The sequence below is a fragment of the Haliotis rufescens genome, unplaced genomic scaffold (assembly GCF_023055435.1).
Source record: "Haliotis rufescens isolate VD_foot unplaced genomic scaffold, xgHalRufe1.0.p SCAF_3, whole genome shotgun sequence".
NCBI classification, from domain to species: domain Eukaryota; kingdom Metazoa; phylum Mollusca; class Gastropoda; order Lepetellida; family Haliotidae; genus Haliotis; species Haliotis rufescens.
Genome location: NW_025964001.1, coordinates 63,791,160 through 63,809,964, shown reverse-complemented (window position 1 = coordinate 63,809,964; position 18,805 = coordinate 63,791,160). Strand labels below are relative to the sequence as shown.

General features: G+C 39.7%; 1 protein-coding gene and 1 long non-coding RNA gene across 2 annotated transcripts in view; both read left to right on the top strand.

Annotated features, from left to right (window-relative positions):
• The window catches only part of LOC124140612, a 93,583-nt gene that overhangs the window by 47,182 nt on the left and 27,596 nt on the right, over positions 1-18,805 (top strand). The window lies entirely within an intron of this gene.
• On the top strand, positions 71-17,265 carry LOC124132457. Its single transcript, XR_006860804.2, has 3 exons — positions 71-84; positions 3,584-3,587; positions 16,893-17,265. It is a non-coding gene; the product is annotated as an uncharacterized LOC124132457 (long non-coding RNA).

Genomic DNA, 18,805 nt, shown 5'->3' with positions numbered 1-18,805 from the left:
TCACGATATCAAAATATACAATACATCAATTTAGAATACCAACCTGTCGACAAAGGATAGTAAAAGAACTAGAATATCACAGATGTAGGTTTAAAACAAGTAAATTAACATAAAACGTGACTATTCATACAATACAATACAATGTAAAATTGGGCTATTTATCACCACCAACCTATAAGTAGGCCACCATACTGGGGACCATCGAGACTCACAGTACCTTTGCTACCTGCATGGACCCCGGCAGGATTTACACCATCCCTTCAGTTACTGGTGATTATGGAGACGTTTAGCCAATATTAAAACAAACAAATATTCTACGATAAAAAACCTGGTATATACTAATTTCAGTTGATGACACTCATGACCATAATTAATTTTGTCGGCAACTCTCTTTTAGATATCAACGAGTTTTTTACTTTTGCGACCAGGGTTGTCTGTAATGATTTCAGTTGATAACACTCACGGCCATAACTAATTTTGTCGGCAACACTCTGTTAGATATTTACGATTTTACTTCTTTTGCATCTCTTTATGTTTGCAGAGTCTATGTACACTGCACTGTCATGAATATACTTACATTTAAACAAAGAAAATATACATGCACAAACATTCATTTCATATAAAAAAATCTGTGTTACAGCATGGAAACGTGCCACCTGATCATACCATACACCTGCATTATATTTCCCTTGGCCCAACTGTGACGTGATTATGTTGTAAACAGTGGAGATGATGGTTTACCATATCACTACAACACGGGTATAAGAGACGATTTTAAGCCTTATGCTGAAGTACTTTTTTTGTCTTGAGAAAATGATCATTTGTAATTACTTAATTCCATATAGCAGTGTAATTCATGTAGAATAGAGGAGAGCTGATCATATTTTGCTTGGTCCAACTGTCACGCGATCAGTGGGGATGATCTTTTACACTTCCTACATCTCTACCAAACGGGTATAAAAGACGCTTTTAAGCCTTTTGTCTTGAGCAAAATATAATTTTGAATTACTCAATTCAATGTATCAGTGTACCTCTTGTAGAATACAGGTGTGCTGATTCTTCACTATGTCACTAAACGTGTATTGATCATCTGTCTAAGATATCTCCCCAAAATCCCTCAACAATTGTCAAAGTTAAAATGATTTGAATTGCATGTCCATATTGTCTATCCCTCACAAGAAACATAATGGGGCATTTGTTAAAAACGCGGTGACCACAGATCTAGCAACATATCTGTCTTCAAAGGTTCAGAAAAATGACAAAAATGTAAGCAAATGCAATCTGATGATAACTGAGAAAACAATATGTGAAATGCTCGACACCTTCAATGATGACATGTAAGCACACTGGGATTATGTATCATGACACAATGTAACCATACGCATGACACACATAACAAAGGCAAAAAAATAAACCTATAAAATAAACATGGGCAATAAGAGGTCAATCAGGGCAACTACTAAATTCATTTTTGTTTCACAACCCTTAGATACACAAATATCACAGTGTTCAGATACATGTAAGTTTAGATAAAAGTCAGACAATATAAAATATCACAGAATCAACAAATGTCCAATACACCATGTCAATCCGTAATGTTCACTGGATCCCTGCTGTACAATAAAAGTTCAATGCTGTAAAATGTTCACATGATTGTATAAACAATCTATTGATCAAGTGTGTACTGAGTTCAGCAAAGTAGCATTATCACAGCACGCTAATTAAAACAGGCAAAATAGATGTTACAAGGCAAAGGCATGTAACTCACAGAAAGGCAGATCACGGGATGTAAACAAGTCAACTTCCGGTCACCATCAGATCAACGTCCGGTCAACATCAGATCAACTTCCGGTCACCACCAGGTGAAGATCTGAATAACTCCTTACTGAGGCTCCAAATGTTACAGCTGGTTAGACGCTGGGGTTGTCATCGGTTTTATTCAGATTTAGAGATGCATAAATGTTGAAATGGCCCTGAAACAATTACAACATAATAGAAACGGCAATAAATTATATAAGTAACACATACATATCACAAGTAGCTTATATGAAGAATATATTGATACTATGATATCTCATAATACATTGTAGATTGTTACAAATTTATCAATTAGTCATGTTATCATATACAACCAAATACATTTTGCCCACATACTCAAAAGTAAAACAATATTTACACATATACCTAACATACACATCATTCCACAAGTAAGATGACGTACATTTGAATAAGCATGTCGTAACCTACAAAAGGTTACACAAAAAGTGTACATGAAGATAACATATTTAAACATGCTAATAAGCCTTACCTATTTGTGGAATTGAGCCATGTAATTGAACGTGGTGACTCGCGCTCGATGACCATAGATTGCCTGTAATTTACACACACCATCATACAACATTGTGACAATGCAGTCACTCAGGGTCTCCAATTACACAATTCAAACAAAACCGTTTGATATATATACACACAGCGGACTGACAAAAGCTGACGTTTAATAACTATTTTACCTCTAATCAGAACATTTGTTGCAACTTTCTACTCTACCATATGGACTTTAGGTTTGACTTAGCTGATTGAGTGAGTGAGTGAGTTGGGTTTAACGCCGCTTTTAACAGTATTCCAGTTATATCGCGGCGTGTCAGCTTAATGTGGGAGGAAAGCCCGAAGTGATGCATGTCTCAGACGTTTACCACTTCGGTGAAACCCACGAGCACGGGTATGGTGCTGACAAACCTAGAAACATAATCGGGGCGAACCGGGATTCGAACCCACAATCATAGGTTTCTGGCATGCCCAAGGGACGCAACTCTGCACAGCGAATCGCGGCGCCATAGACGACTCGGCCACCCGTGCCCCCTGACTTAGTTGACAAACATCAGATACTTTAGATACTTAAATTCATTTTTCAACATTATCATTTTTAACAAGATAATAAATAACATTAATTTCTAAGAAACAACATACTCAATGAACATATAAAAGAACTAATTAACCTAAACATAATTTAGTGTTTAAGTACTTAACTGACCTGTTTAATCCTACTGCCACTTTGCTGTTGCCTCATGTGCTGTGCTGTGATTGTGAGGTGGTTAGATTGGCGCAAAGAAAACTATCTTAGTTTTTAAATGAGCCAATGAGACGCTAAGAATTAGGGTCAGGTAATAAACAACTTTCATCCTGGATCCAGAATGAGACAATACTCTTGATCCAGCATTATACTTTACATAACTCTGACGTCATAACCATTCAGATGAATGAAATTCATATGAACTAATATATAAACAAAACCAAATGTCAATCTAATTGACATTCGCTTAAAACCACAAACATTAGAATATTGCTACCAACCATCGATATTTATAACAACCTTTTTATGACTTATACATTATTTTTATTCTTATTTTACCTTTAAACCATAAAATATAAAACACCATGTTACATCCAATAATTGTAAAATAGATATATACAAAGAAACCAAGTAAAAACACGAAATACGCATCAGTCGGAAAGCGCACGTTAAATCTCCAAAGTAAGTAAGTAAAAACACTAAACTACCCTTAATATGTCACTGCTACAGAAGACATGTTGAAGTTGGATCAAAATGTTGTCGGATAAAATTCCTAATTTTGACCTTGTTTTTTACGTGTTCTTGCCTTTGCATGTGTCTTTTGGGCGCGTGGTGCAGGATACGCCACTTTTTCACGTAAACACCTGGTATCATCACTGTTTGGTGATGATTAACAGACACATGCTTATGATATACTTGTAGTACAAATCGTACAATGGACGCTTCGTTTTTTGTATTTTTGTCTATGGAAAGCCCAACTTTATTCCTTGGTCCATCTGTTACAAATCGTGGTAACTATCGACCAACTACGGGGTAAGACATGATAAGAGAGAAGTAGGCATCCCCTTGGGAACAGTTGTGATCCCCTTCTTGCTGATCGGTTTCTTTCTGCTTGGATTGGCAATGTCAAAACAGCTGTTTAATAAAAGTGACAAAACCGTTTCCATATTCAATGGAAGTCGATTGTACGGTTCCGTACTACATTAGGAGCATGTGTTCATGAATCACTAAAAATAGTGATGATACCAGGTGTTCGCGAAAAGGGGAGCGTATCCTGTCGCACCAGTGGCACCTGTTACAAACACACGCAAAAACAGGTAAACTGTTCACCTGAAAAAGCACAGGAACATATGGTCAAAATAAGGAATTACATCGGACATCATGTTTGTCACTGATTTCATGAATTTGGAAATATCCTCCACATGCCTAGCATAAAAAATTATGAAAGCTATAATGAGGCCTTGAATGTTGTAACTTTGATCAAACAACTTCTGAACAATAGTTATGTGACGCTCTTTGACACCTTGGAATAAAGAGCATGCTCGGTCGTATCTCAAAAGTTGTGAAATGTAAACACCAGAGGTTTGAGCTGCTCGACATGAAGGGAAAGTTGAACTCATGTTGTCATACAGTCGTGTGGAGAGTGCTTTGCCACTTTGAATCTTTATTCATAGATCAAAATATCAGATGAGGCTGTCACACTGGTCTCTTTTATTTCTAGTTCAGGTGGGTAAAACAGTGGAGGGAAATAAACTATTTGAAAATAGAAAGGGTTTGTCGTTTTAATTATAATCTGGGCATGAACATCGGTTTAAACCGATCACATTTTGATCGACGTTTTCGGCCAGAAGATACGTAAATATTTATTCAATTCCCCACATTGGTACAATATGTGCAGCCCATTTCTAGTGTCCCCAATCGTGATATTGCAGGAATATTCCTAAGTTGTGTAAAACCATACGCACTCACTCACTCATCAAAGATGTCATTTATAGAGCCATTTGTACCAGGTTCTCGGGTTATATTGTGCAATTAAATCAGAAAGGTTTAAGAACACATGGTTCTTGTATATGTTAATCTGCCCATCCTTGAGCTTGCAAGATGGATGAAAATCTCCCTTCAACGTAGTAAGGGAGACTAAACTGAGTAAACAGGTATGGAAAAATGTAACAGCAGTGAGATAATTTGAAGATATTTTCTTATTCGCGAGTGAATTGAGTGCCGACCTCAACACCCCTTGTAGCAGAAGGGCACTCGTGAAGAGCAACCTCCCCGTGGTGAGTGCTGGGTAACGCTAATAGCTCTTCCCCCGTGTGGACCCGGGGTAGAATATGTCCACAGCACCACATTGCTGGTCGTAAAAGGCGACCAAAGTGGGCAACCCGTTTGCCGTGGGTTGCGTCCCTGTGTAGGCGGAGGACGGTAGTCTTGTAGTTGAGGGCACTGGTTCCAGGAACAGTGTTCCTATGCTCAACACACCACTTCGACCCTTACTTCACCTAGACGGGTGGTAGAATTGGCCAGTTTCTATCAATCGGCTGGTCACGCCATGCCCTGTGCATGGAATACTTGAATGGAATAATTTCGATATATATCAACCAAAGTTTGATCAGGATATATCATAAATTTGATCCTGTTAATTTCAATTTTGCCTAGAGTCCTATGCCAGAAGGCGGTGGCTCATGGGCCAATCTGGCATTATAAACCTCTGAATTCTGTGTTTCTCCAGAAAAGTGTCATGGGCGAACCAGCCTGGCATTTCTTCTGTCAGATTCCCAAGCTATTCACGTTTCTATTTGCTGGAGTATAACATCTCTGTAGCCCTGGTGGTGCAGGCGGGCTTCCACTGCACCATCGTCCTTGTTGACATTCCATGGCGGGTGGGGAGCAGAGATGTCGAAACCTTTACTTACACCATGGCTCTTCCCCTTCCTTCTGGTTCATCAAAGAATAAACGGAGACATGTTGAGTCTTTATCGTCTGATGAAGACTCGTCTGAAATTTTTGACTCGTGGCCCAGGTTTATTGTGATCTTATCTTCTGATGAAACACCTTTAAAACTGAACCCCTTTGCAATCTCCTTGGGCATTAAAGGCGTCTGTGGAGAAGTGAAGAACGTAACACGACTCCAAAGCGGTTCACTGTTAGTGGAATGTGCACAGAGACAACAATCTGACAATCTCTTGATATTAAAACAGTTTGTGAATATTCCAGTTGTTGTCTCAGTGCACCAGACACTGAACGCCTGCAGAGGCATAGTCAGAGACAGGGCTCGTTGTCTTTCTGACATGAGTGAGGAGCAAATTGCAGCTGAGCTGAAACATCAAGGAGTAATTGCTGTAAAGCGATTTACGAAAAAGAAAGATGATGGCACAATTACGTAACTAAACACTTATCTGTTTACATTTTCACTTTCATCAATTCCAGGAAGGGGGGGGGGGGGGGGGGGGGGGGGAAGAGGGCAGGCCATGGTAGTATCAGATGTCACTGACACAAAGAACGGCCACATGGTTCCTTTGAGTGAATTTACTGCTATTGGTTTGGGAGCTGTGCTGTTATATTTATCTGGCTTATTCTATTATTCAGTAACATGTCCTGATGGCTTTTATCCCACAAAATTCCGGAACTCCAACCAAACTTTCTAAAACTATGAATATTTCACCCAAGACTAAAACTACTGTTTGCCTTGTGTGTGGGAATGATGTCAAGGATGTGAATTACAGGAGGAGATTATTCAGGGGCGACACAAAAACGGACATTTTTTTACTATTTGAGAAGTATCTTGAAGCAAATATTTCAATGAGTGTTCAACTAATATTGTTAGTAAAAAATGTCACTTACACTTGACGAGAGCCAGGGATATTATTGACAAACTTAGAACGTCATACCGTCAAACTGTGTCCCGTTTGGATGATACCCATGGATCAGAGACTAAGAAACGCTTGCTGAACGAGGATTGCGAACAGAAACCGGCCAGGAGGAAATCATTATTTCCAACAGGATCAGATTTATCTGGAGCATCATGTATTGGGAAGTGAGTGAGTGAGTGAGTTTAATTAAAGTCACGTCGGCAATATTTCAGCCATAATGTGACTTGAAAGAGTTGGACAAGATTAATAAAAAACTGTCGACGAAGGACAGTAGAATAACTAGCAGTATATCACAGATTGACTTAAAACTAGTTGTAGAACATTAAAACTATTTGAACAGTTGGATACGACACAATATAAAAATGGGGCTATAGATCACCAGCAACAAGGTGAAGGTCACCATACTAGGGACCAAGGGGACTTACTGTACCTCTGCTACCTGCATGGTTCCCCAGCAGGATTTACACCTTTACCCTAGTTACCGGTGATTGTCGCAAGTTTAGCCAGAGATTAAAATCAACAAATATTCTGCAGTTAAAATAGAGGTAGATATAAATATACATTGAAAGAGGTGGTCTTACATACCCTCTCAGGGGGACAATAATTTTACGCTACGTCAACCCCCGTCAAGGGCATAGCCACGAACAATCTCTGTTAATAATCATACACTACCGATTCATAAAATACATATCAAAATTTGTGAACTAGTTCAATATCTTTTAAAAAGTTAAGGATTAAATATGAATTAACATTGTTAAAAAGGTCCTTAACTGTTTTGACACTGAAATATTGATCCCTTGTGATGGAAAAATCGATACAGTCAAGCAGGACATGCCTGACTGTGATTCTTTCATCACAAGGGATGCAAAACGGAGGATCCTCACCTTTCAATAGATAATCATGAGTATATCTGCTGTGGCCAATACGACATCGTCGCATAACGACCTCATCAAATCTGGACTGACAACCCAAGTAGGTGTAACCAATATTGGGTTGAATGGCATGTAATTTATTGTCTACTTGGGTGTCCCACTTCTGTTGCATTAGATCACGGATGTAAGATCTTATTGCAGGTTTCAAATCACTATATGGTAGCAGAAGTGGTGTCACAGACTTGTTGAGCGCCGCCTTTGCAGCAGCATCGGCCATGGTATTTCCAGTTATGCCCACATGGCTCGGCAACCAACAAAATACGATGTCGCATTGGCCAGTTGAAAGATCATTGTATAGTTCTAAAATATGTAAAATAATCGGATGAGTAGAAGATACCTTAGTTAACGCCTGAAGACAAGAAAGAGAATCCGAAAAAATGATGAACTGTTTACATGAAGACTGTCGTTGAATATATACCAAGGCTGTAAGGATAGCATTGGCCTCAGCAGTGAAAATAGAGCTATTGTCTGGTATTCTAGACGATATAATCTTGGATCCAACGACAGTGGCACTCGCTACTTTGCCACCGTCCTTGGATCCATCAGTAAAAATTGAACGGTGAGTGTCATATTTGCTTCTTAGTTGTAAATATTCCTGTTGATATACTAGTTGATTTGTGTCAGATTTTAGAAAGCGTGTCAGTGAAATGTCTACTTCTGGCCTCACCAACTGCCAGGGAGGAGTAGACAAAAGCCGGGAAGGAGAGATAAGATCCAGATCTAGATTTCCATTAGTAATATGGGATTTGAGCCGGATTCCAAGTGGAGGGATCAGTTTCGGTTTCTTCTGAAATAGATTTTCATACAGGGGATAGAAAACGGAGTCATAAGCAGGATTAGAGGGGTTCGAACGTAATTTAGTAACATATTGAAGAGACAATTTAATACGGCGATGTTTTAAGGAAGGTTCATCAGCCTCTACATAGAGGCTGTCAACCGGAGAAGTTCGAAAAGCACCAAGACAAAGTCTTAATCCTTGATGGTGGATTGAATCCAGTTTTTTTAAATTACTCTTACAAGCTCCAGCATACACAATGGAGCCATAGTCCAGCTTAGAGCGAATAAGAGATCTGTATAAGTGAAGAAGGGTTTTCTGATCCCCTCCCCACTTTGAGTTTGAGACGACTTTTAGCAAATCTAAGGCCTTCAGGCATTTTGTCTTTAGATATTTAATATGTGGCAAAAAAGTTAGATGATGGTCGAAAATTAATCCTAAAAATTTGGCTTCTTTTACAATCTTGATTGGAGTGCCATCTAAAAAGAGTTCAGGATCTTTATGAGGTTTATATTTCCGACAAAAATGGATACAATTGGTCTTGGTCTGTGAGAACTTAAAGCCATTCTCAAGACACCATTTATGAATTTTATTAAGACACAACTGTAATTGGCGTTCAATAGTACGCATATTTTTACCACGACATGAGATATTAAAATCATCTACAAACAAAGACCCATCAATTGAGTCATTTAATACTTTAGATAAACTATTTATTTTTATGCTAAACAATGTAACAGACAAAATACTGCCTTGTGGAACCCCCTGATCCTGATTATAATGATCAGACAGGGTTGATCCAACACGAACTTGAAATTGTCTGTCCGTTAAAAACTGCGATATAAAATGAGGCAAACGGCCTCTGAAACCAAAGTCGTGTAAATCTTTTAAAATACCATGTTTCCATGTTGTATCATAAGCTTTTTCAAGATCAAAAAAGATTGATACAGCATGCTGGCTATTTACAATGGAATTTTTAATGAATGATTCTAAACGAACCAGATGGTCAATAGTACTTCGATTTTTGCGGAAACCACATTGAATATTGTTAATAAGATTATTAGTTTCTAAAAACCATACTAAACGGTTATTGACCATGCGTTCCATGGTTTTACAAACGCAGCTAGTTAACGAAATAGGTCGATAGTTAGATGGATCAGTATGATCCCGACCAGGTTTCGGTATAGGAATAACAATGGCATTGTGCCAGGAAGGAGGAAAGTGTCCAGTTGTCCAAATATGATCAAAAATATTTAGCAGTGTTTCTAGACATGGATTGGGTAAATGTTTAAGGAGCTGATAGTGGATATTATCAGCTCCTGTTGCGGTATCATGAGCTTGCGTTAGGGCAGTATTGAGCTCATGTAGTGAAAATACTTCATTGTAGTCTTCACCATTATCCGAATTAAAGTTAATAGTTTTCTTTTCTTGTTGATTTTTATATTTCTGAAATTTGGGATTATAATTGGCTGATGAAGAGTGTTTGGCTAAAGTTTCACCCAACTTATTTGCGATGTCCATTTTGTCAGTAAGTAGACCATGACCATCTTTAAGGTGATGAACGCCAGAATTTGAACCCTTCCCTTTGATTCTTTGTACCATGTTCCACACCTTTGTCATTGGTGTACGGGAATTAATCTTTGATACAAAGTTTCTCCAAGACTGTCGCCGATTTTGTTTGAACGTACGTCGAGCCTTGGCACCATTTATCTTTACATTATTGAAATTGTGAACTGTAGGGTGACGGCGAAAGTATTTTTCAGCCTTCCTCCTATTCTTCCTAGCCTGTTTGCAATCATCTGTAAACCATGGTTTACGAATGTGTGGTTTAACAGAGGACTTAGGAATAGTTACATCAGCAATATTATTCAGCGTGTCCGTGAATAACTGAAGAGGATCAGGGACGTTAAGAAAAATGTCAGATATCAATTTGTCAGTACAAAGTGCCTGAAATAATGGCCAGTTGGCCCTTTTAAAATTCCACCTTGACACAGGTGGCTCATTATTCGGGTTAATAGCAGAAAGTATCGTGGGGAAATGGTCGCTTCCACATAGATCATTGTGTACTGACCACTCAAATTCGTTATATACATTTGGATCTGTGAGTGACAAATCAAGAGCAGAATAAGTTCCAGTAGCGGGATGTAGATATGTGTCTGATCCATCATTATATATGCATAAATTATTATTTGAAATGAAGTCTTCCAGGATTTTCCCTTTGTTGTTGGTATCTGTGCTACCCCACAGAGGGTTATGCCCATTCAGGTCACCCATAATGACACAGGGTCTTGGGAGCTGATCAAACAAATCCTGAAGATCAGATTGCTGAAGAGGAGACGATGGTGAAATGTATAAAGAGCAAAGTGTGAAAGTTATATGTAAAGACAGACGGACAGCAACAGCTTGAAGGTTGCATGTAAGAGGGACGGGGCTATGGATGACATCCTGCCTCACCAAAATGGAAGCGCCACCTGTCGCCTTGTCACCTGGAGGTGAAAACGAATGATACGAATTGTACTGACGAAAATCAAATTTATCTGTATTTTTCAGGTAGGTTTCTTGTAAGCTAAAAGCTGATGGTTTAAAATCTTGTGATAATAACTGTAGATCATTGAAATTGTTCCTAAGTCCTCTGCAATTCCATTGTATTAAATTCGTGGCTCCACTCATGGAGGTTCAACCGGGAGACGTGAACGAGTAGAAGGAACATTCCCATGTACTGGGAGAGAAGGAGTGACCTCCATGTCCAATGGTTCATAAGAATTATGAACCGCTACAGGGCACGCGTCAGGAGAAGGCTCCTCCAAGTGCTGGAGTGCTCTGGCCTTTCTCCTCATTTGCTTTTTGGTCTGTTTTTTAGATAGATGGGCTTCGCCCTGAACTGATTCGATTTCCGTGATAATGTCTGGTTCAGTTGGTTGAATATGCGAAGTTGGCAAGTTTTCCGTTTGAGATGAAGACGTCATTGTTGAAGGCTTATCCGGAGACAATTTAGGTGCGTCATCAATGATGATCTGGTCATTGTGGACCCAAGAGATTTCAGTTTGACAATGAGTGGATCTCATTGTGATTTTGTGACCTTGACTCGGAGAAGAGACTGCAGCTGAATATAATCTATTTGAAGTGCTCTGAGAGGGAACAAGTAGTTTTTTAGCATCAGAGTAGGAAATGTTATTTGTATGTTTGATTTTTAGTATTTTCGATTCGTGATCGAAAATCGGGCATGATTTGGAGGACGACAAGTGCTCACCGCTGCAGTTAGCACATTTGATCTCATTTGTGCACTCTGTGCCCTCATGAGGACCACTGCAATGGGAGCATCTTGTCTTGGCCGTGCAAGATTTGGCCCCGTGACCGAAGCGTTGACACTTGAAACACCGGAGTGGATTTGGAACATAAACCTCCACTCCGATGTTAAAGTATCCAGCTTTTATTGATGATGGAACAGTAGAAGTTGAAAATGTGAAAAGATATGTCTGAGTTTTAAATATATTTCCATCTTCTGTTTTGCGTGTGAATCGCTTGACAGCGGTGACACCTTGATGCTTAAGTTCTGCTGCAATCTCTTCTTCAGTCATTTCTGAAAGACATCGTGCTCGATCTCGCACGATACCACGGCTAGAATTCAATGTCCTGTGCACTGAGACAGCAACCTGCGTGTTAACAAACTGCTGGAGACCCAGCAAGTTGATAGATTGCTGTCTCCGTGCACACTCCACAAGTATGGAACCAGAACGAAGACGTGTAACGTTCTTCACTTCACCACAAGTACTTTGGATGCCCTTTGATATGGCAAACGGATTAAGTTTTAAAGGAGTTTCATCGACCGATGCGATAACAATGAATCGAGGCCAAGAATCTGCAACAATAGGCGAAACCTCATCGTCAGACGAAACAGAATCGACATGACGACGTTTGTTTGCTTTGAAAGAACCAGGGGATTTGTTGTGAGACATGGTGTGAGTATGTAATTCGACATCTCTGCTCCCCACCCGCCATCGAGTGTCAACAAGGACGATGCTGCAGAGGAAACCAATCTACAACACCAGGGTTACAAAGGTGTTATACTCAAGCAATATAAACATAGGTAGCTATTTTTGACAAACAGAATTTAAAGTCAGGCTGGTTCGGCCCTTGACAGTAATCTGAAGTCACATAGAACCTAGAGGTTGATATATAGCCAGATTGGCCCATGAGCCACCGCCTTCTGGCGTAAGACTCTAGGCAATTTTTCAATCCAAAATTGATAATTCACACAAGTTATGGACGGCCAAGACCAAAATATACATCAAAATACAACACAGGTGTGCATTTACAATATTACGCACAGGGCCTGGCATGACTAGCCGATTGATAAGACCGGGCCCATCTTACCACCCGTCTAGGCGAAGTAAGGGTCGAAGTAGTGTGTTGGGCAAAGGAACACAGTTCCAGGAACCAGTGCCCTCAACTACCAGACTCCCGTCCTCCGCCGACACAGGGACGCAACCCACGGCAAACGGGCTGCCCACTTTGGTCGCCTCTTACGACCAGCAATGGGGTGCTGTGGAAATATTCTACCCCGGTTCCACACGGGGGAAGAGCTATTAGCGCTACCCAGCACTCACCACGAGGAGGTTGCTCTTCACGAGTGCCTGTATTGGGAAGAAGGAGACCAGTGACATTATGGTGAGTACATCTTATTTGATGCAAACAATTATACTATTTATAATATCATGATAAAACTTGCATATTAATAATATATTGCATGGATATGAAATAAAATATTGTGACTATAGAATAATAGTGGTGAAACGATGCGTCGATGGATCATGAGTTTTAATGCGACGACACAATATATGATACGGTTTTATTCTGTATCGATACAAGACGATACACTTGCTGACATAAATTACTTAATACTTGTTTAATGACAACCCAGCAATTTTGTCAGTCAACTATCTCAAAATGTGTTGTAATTAGCGTTTCAAGTTCACTACTAAAATAGCCGACAAGAATGTGTCTACAGCTAGCTTTTCCTCTTGATCTTGCATTGCTCTGATATATTTATAGTCAAGAACTTAACACGTGATTTGATGTAAATATGTGTATCTTACTGCGACCTTGCTGTATCATTTCACCCCAGTGTAGTAATATATAATGCACCATAGACAGTTGTCATGAAGCTGAATTTAAATATCATTGTTTGATGACACCTACTCATGATAGGTGACAATTATCAATTCAATTTATCATGCAAAATTATTTACTCAACAATTGTATATATCCCCCATTTTTCTTGAACTCACTCCTGGCCTCTTTAATAAGCATATACAGTGTATCACTGGGGCGTTGTAAGGTTCTCTAAATGCCGGTGACAAGACAATATTTACATGTTAGACATGTTACACATATCATCAAAAAACACATAGCTTATGAAGCTGAAATTGTTTCATGTCCCCTGAAGCAGCTCACAAACGTCCTGTATGGCTTTTAAACATTGCGACATGTTGCCAATATGTCCACTATGACTGCATTAGGAAAATCTATATACAGTAGGTATATGGTAGTTAAGATCTCAAATCCTTTTTTTTAAGGGATCAATTCCCTCACAACAGCATGGCCATTTCACAGTAGTACAGACGCTTTCCCCCCTCACCAAACAGCTCACAAAGGAAATTGCTGGTCTATGTGGCAAGAATAAGCCTTCCATTTTAAGGAAGAATGATAAGTCCACCATTCTAAATCTTACATGGGATACCATAGTAAGTGAATGGAAAACAAAGGCTCCTTTGTACTGGTCTTTTTTGGAGATTTTTATCTCAAACCCAGCTCTCCAGTTAAACAAATTAAAGGATGCCAAGTCCCTTATTCCTGGCCTCGTGACAGCTGGTTCGAAGCTGATCTCCCTCTACAACTAACAACTGAGCCTGGTGCAACACCTAAACAGCATCATTCTCCTGCAAGGTGGGACCAAGAAGTCCTTGTTCAACCGATTAAATGCCACGCATGATAGTCTCAGCTACAATGCTTCAATTAATCAGGTTGAAAGATTTGCTTCTGACTGGCCAGAGACTATAAAATTGTGGAAAGAGCACTGTGAGCGTGATGGAAGACGTGAGTGTCAGCTACAGGAAAACATAGCTCACACAAGAGGTGAAATATGCTGGAATATGGTGCCACTCCTGAAAGAATCTTCTACCTTGCCGGTGAACAAGAAGCTCTTCTTGTTCACAAAACAAATGCACAAGGGGTACTATTTTGTTGGTGACAATGTTGACTTTTACACACGGGTGCGGCACATGTCATATTTGAGGCAAAATCAGAGCCAGCACATGTTTCAGATGTGTGCCTACAAAAACAGGGTATCGGGCAATAACCTGGATGACACGTCACCAAAGGATGACATCAACACCATTCCGTTTTCAAAATTTCTACCAAATGATGAAGATCGCAGTAAACTCGCCGAGGAATTTGCCTACTTTGTAGCGAAAGCATGGGCACAACACATCCCCAAAGCTTTTCAAAGCTTTGCAGCAGTACTGCCCAAGTTTATTCCCCACGAAAACATCCAGGAAACTAAGAAGAAGACTGAAAGGGAATGTTTTCTATTTACTTACTTCTTTTGTTAAGTTATAAGCGGCCTTCAAAAGCGACTATGCTTGTCGTAAGAGGGGACTAACGGGATCGGGTGGTCAGACTAGAAGACTTATTTGATGCATGCCATCGTATCCCAATTGTGTGGATTGATGCTCATGATGTCAATCACTAGACTGTTCAGTCTGGACTCGATTATTTACAGACCGCCGTCATTCAGCTGGAATATTGCTGAGTGTGGCGACAAAAAAACAAACAAACAGTTGTCTCAGGTTATTCATATTTAAAACATATATTTATTTGTTACAAGTAAGTTTCTATTATATCCTACACACAGTAACAAACTACTATCAAAACACATTAATGAAAGATTGTGTCTGAAACTTATAGACTGGAAATGTATTTCAGATACCACTCGGAGTGCTTAAAAAAACCGAACAATTCAACGACCAGATGACTGACATAGCGGAGTTTCTTCACCAGTTCGTTCCTTGCCACAGTGACCGTTCTCCACCACAGAAGGTGCTCAGCGGAGGGGACTACCTCACCTTTGAGAGGCAGAAACAAGCCCATCATGCACTAGGAGATGGACCTACACCAAGTTCCAGATTACAAGGACTTGTCCCAAAGATGGAAGAGTTCCATAACCAAGCTGAATTTCTAAAGGTATATATAATAACATTCATTTTCTGTAATTGCGATTTAACAACAGAAGGACAGCTAATGTGTGAATTATAAATTGGTTTATTGTTTTGTTGCAAAAGTAACGGACTGGTCTTTGTCTAATACCTGACTACCTGATACTAATGATCACATTTTTTTTTCAGGTTATATGGAAACACTTGTACTCGTCCTCCTCCAACAAGTCTGTTGGCACTCTGCATGCTGCAAGAAACACGATAAATGTGGTGAATGTTACTCAGGATCCTCATGACAACTTTTACCCATGCTCTGAATTGATGGACAAGGTCACCACCGCCTACATCGTAACTGGGGGACTACATCACTTCCAAATGGAACACCTCACTTCTGTCCCAACGGCAATTTACATGGGTGCTGTTGGCAATCCATATGAAATGATTGATTTTTTTCTAGGTCATGCAAAACAGTTTGTAGACAAGCACGTCTTACCGGAGGTTCCAAAACTGCCAGCTCATGGTCTCCAATCAAACACACTAGCCTGCAGGTACTGTGGAAAACTGTACCAGAGACCAAAAGCTTTCGAAAACACGAGGCACGTTTGCATCGACATTCTGATCCGGAATATAATGCTGAAAACAACCAGGATTCCACATCTTCAGCAGAATCAAGATCATCTGTGTATCAGTATACCCGTCTGTCTCCACCAAGGCAGGGTCGACACTAATCATCTCAACGACCTTGACTTGGAGCATTGCAACAGGGCTTTCAAAGATGGTGTACACACATACAAGGGAAGGTACACAGATAAGACAATTCTCAGAGTCAGCAGAAGTGCGCTGTTAATGGCAGAATTATGCAAAAAATATGACAAGTTGACATTCTGCAAGCAAAGTTCGGGAAGGCATGCAGTTGTTGATCCCTCTGGTGATATTCTGAAACTTGTAGAACAATTCAATGCCTTTGCAGCTCTATTCAATGAGGCAACAAGCCACTGCCACAGAGAATTCAAGAACATGCAGGATCCACTGTCCTCACTCAATACGAGTGACATCCAAAATTGGATTTCAGAAAGTCTGAAAGTCTTCAGTAGCTGCACATACTATGACATCTGAACCTTTCAGTCTTTTTCCGATGTGTTATTCAGTGTCACATGACTAAAACGAGACCCTGTTGCAATGTTGCTATCACTGGATGTTTCATGATCTTCATGTTCTGAGTCTGAGTGAGATGATGAGCTATCACTCGAGTCACTGCATGGAGTATTGCATGTACATGAGCCGATGCAGTCACAGAGACACTTGCAAGATATGGCACAGTTGTCACAGCACTTATGCAAAGGTTGAATTTGTTGAGGGTTCTGGTCAAATGACTTCAGTAGCTCAACTCGTCGACATACGTTGGTTCTGACATACTGTTTCATTTCATCCGAAATATTCCGCCTGCCACTGACACACTGTCTACATTTCATGAGAAGAGCATGTGCCTGCTTTTCTGGATCCCTGCCTGCTCGTCCTGTCTCTTGAATATAATCGTCAACATTGTTGGCTGGACCATAGTGGATGACGGTTTCCACACTTTGTAAGTCAAGTCCCATGCTGAATGATGTTGAGCAAAGGACTATCCTCTAGATCTAGAAACCATTTGGATCCATGAAGGACTGGGACACATATTTCTTCACTTCCCTGTTTGTCTTGCTGTGGAACATGTCGAATAAACGATTCTTATGACTGTTAACTCCGTCGTCACTATTGTTTATAAACGCATCATGTTTTAGCTCTGATTTGAGAAAGTCAAAGAGATCACCTATTTGCTTGATTTTGCGGAAAAATATCAGCATCCTTGGTGTTTGTCAATTCCGTTCCCACAACAGGGTAACTAACCATGAAAAATCCTGGCGAATGTTGCCACTGGTTGATATCTGCCAGTACTTGATGTTTTCTTTGTTGGGACTGAGGAGTATTTGTTCACAGCCGGACATACACATTTAATTAATTATCACATCTCGGGTTGACTTGGTTGCAGTCGCTGTTAGTGCAATCACTGGTATTCCTGGAGCTAGTGCCCTGAGTTATTTAAGTGCTCCATACGCTGGTCGAAAGGCCTTTTTATTTCTAATATTCTTTTCACCTTTGTTACACTTGCCGCAGAAAAAATACACAATTAAAGTGAAACTTTAGTCAAGATGAGCATTATGAATGTCTTAAGCTGTTAAGGTTTGATTGTCATTCCTTATTCATACATATTCTGTATGGTGATATGCATGATTGATGTTGAACTTCAATTCAATAATCAGAAGCTTGAAAATTGGCCGATTTCTTTTATGAAATTCAACTCCTTATTAGAATAAGATCAACATATCTATTGAAAAAACAATTGTTGTTAGATGACTATTTTTTGTAACTGATTTATTCAAGATCAACTTTAGTGTTTTAACTTAGCTAATGTTAGCTGTGGATGTATGCATTCCTTTTTCATAAGGGCATGAACATACATAATAAAATGCCTCTACCTGGGACTGCGGCCAAACCCTTGTTTCAAAGCAACAATGTGTCAAGTTCATGATGATTGTAGAAGTTCTTGTATGTATTCATAATGTGACAAACCTACATTTTGAAAAGTTAATATTTGTGCTTTAACTTTGATTTGATGAATATCAAATTAGATATTTAGTCACACACACACACACACTATATCAAGGCAGCCTGTAAACTAGTAATTGATATGCACACCATCCTAGTCATTAAAACATTCACTCGCCATGCCTAAGACCCGAGTTGGATGCCCAACATCGGTACTATGTGTGAAGCCCATTTCTGGTTTCCCCGCCGTGATATTGATGGGATATTGCCAAACGATGCGTAAAACCATGCTCTCTCATTCAACATGCCATGCCTTGACAGACAAAACGAAATACAAAATATAACATTTATACTTACAATTTTGCAATGCAGTGTGCTTCATCAATGAAAAATTGCCTTCAAAATCTTCTCTTTAGTCAGGTCTTGTATGACATCACGCTGTGTTCCAAGAACTGTCTCTGGACTTGCAAATATTATGTCAGTGTCACAAGATTGAATATCCTGAATTGATATTTGGTCCATTACATGTCCAAGATCATCATCATCATCACGAGTAGGGTCATGTTCACCCTTCAAATGAA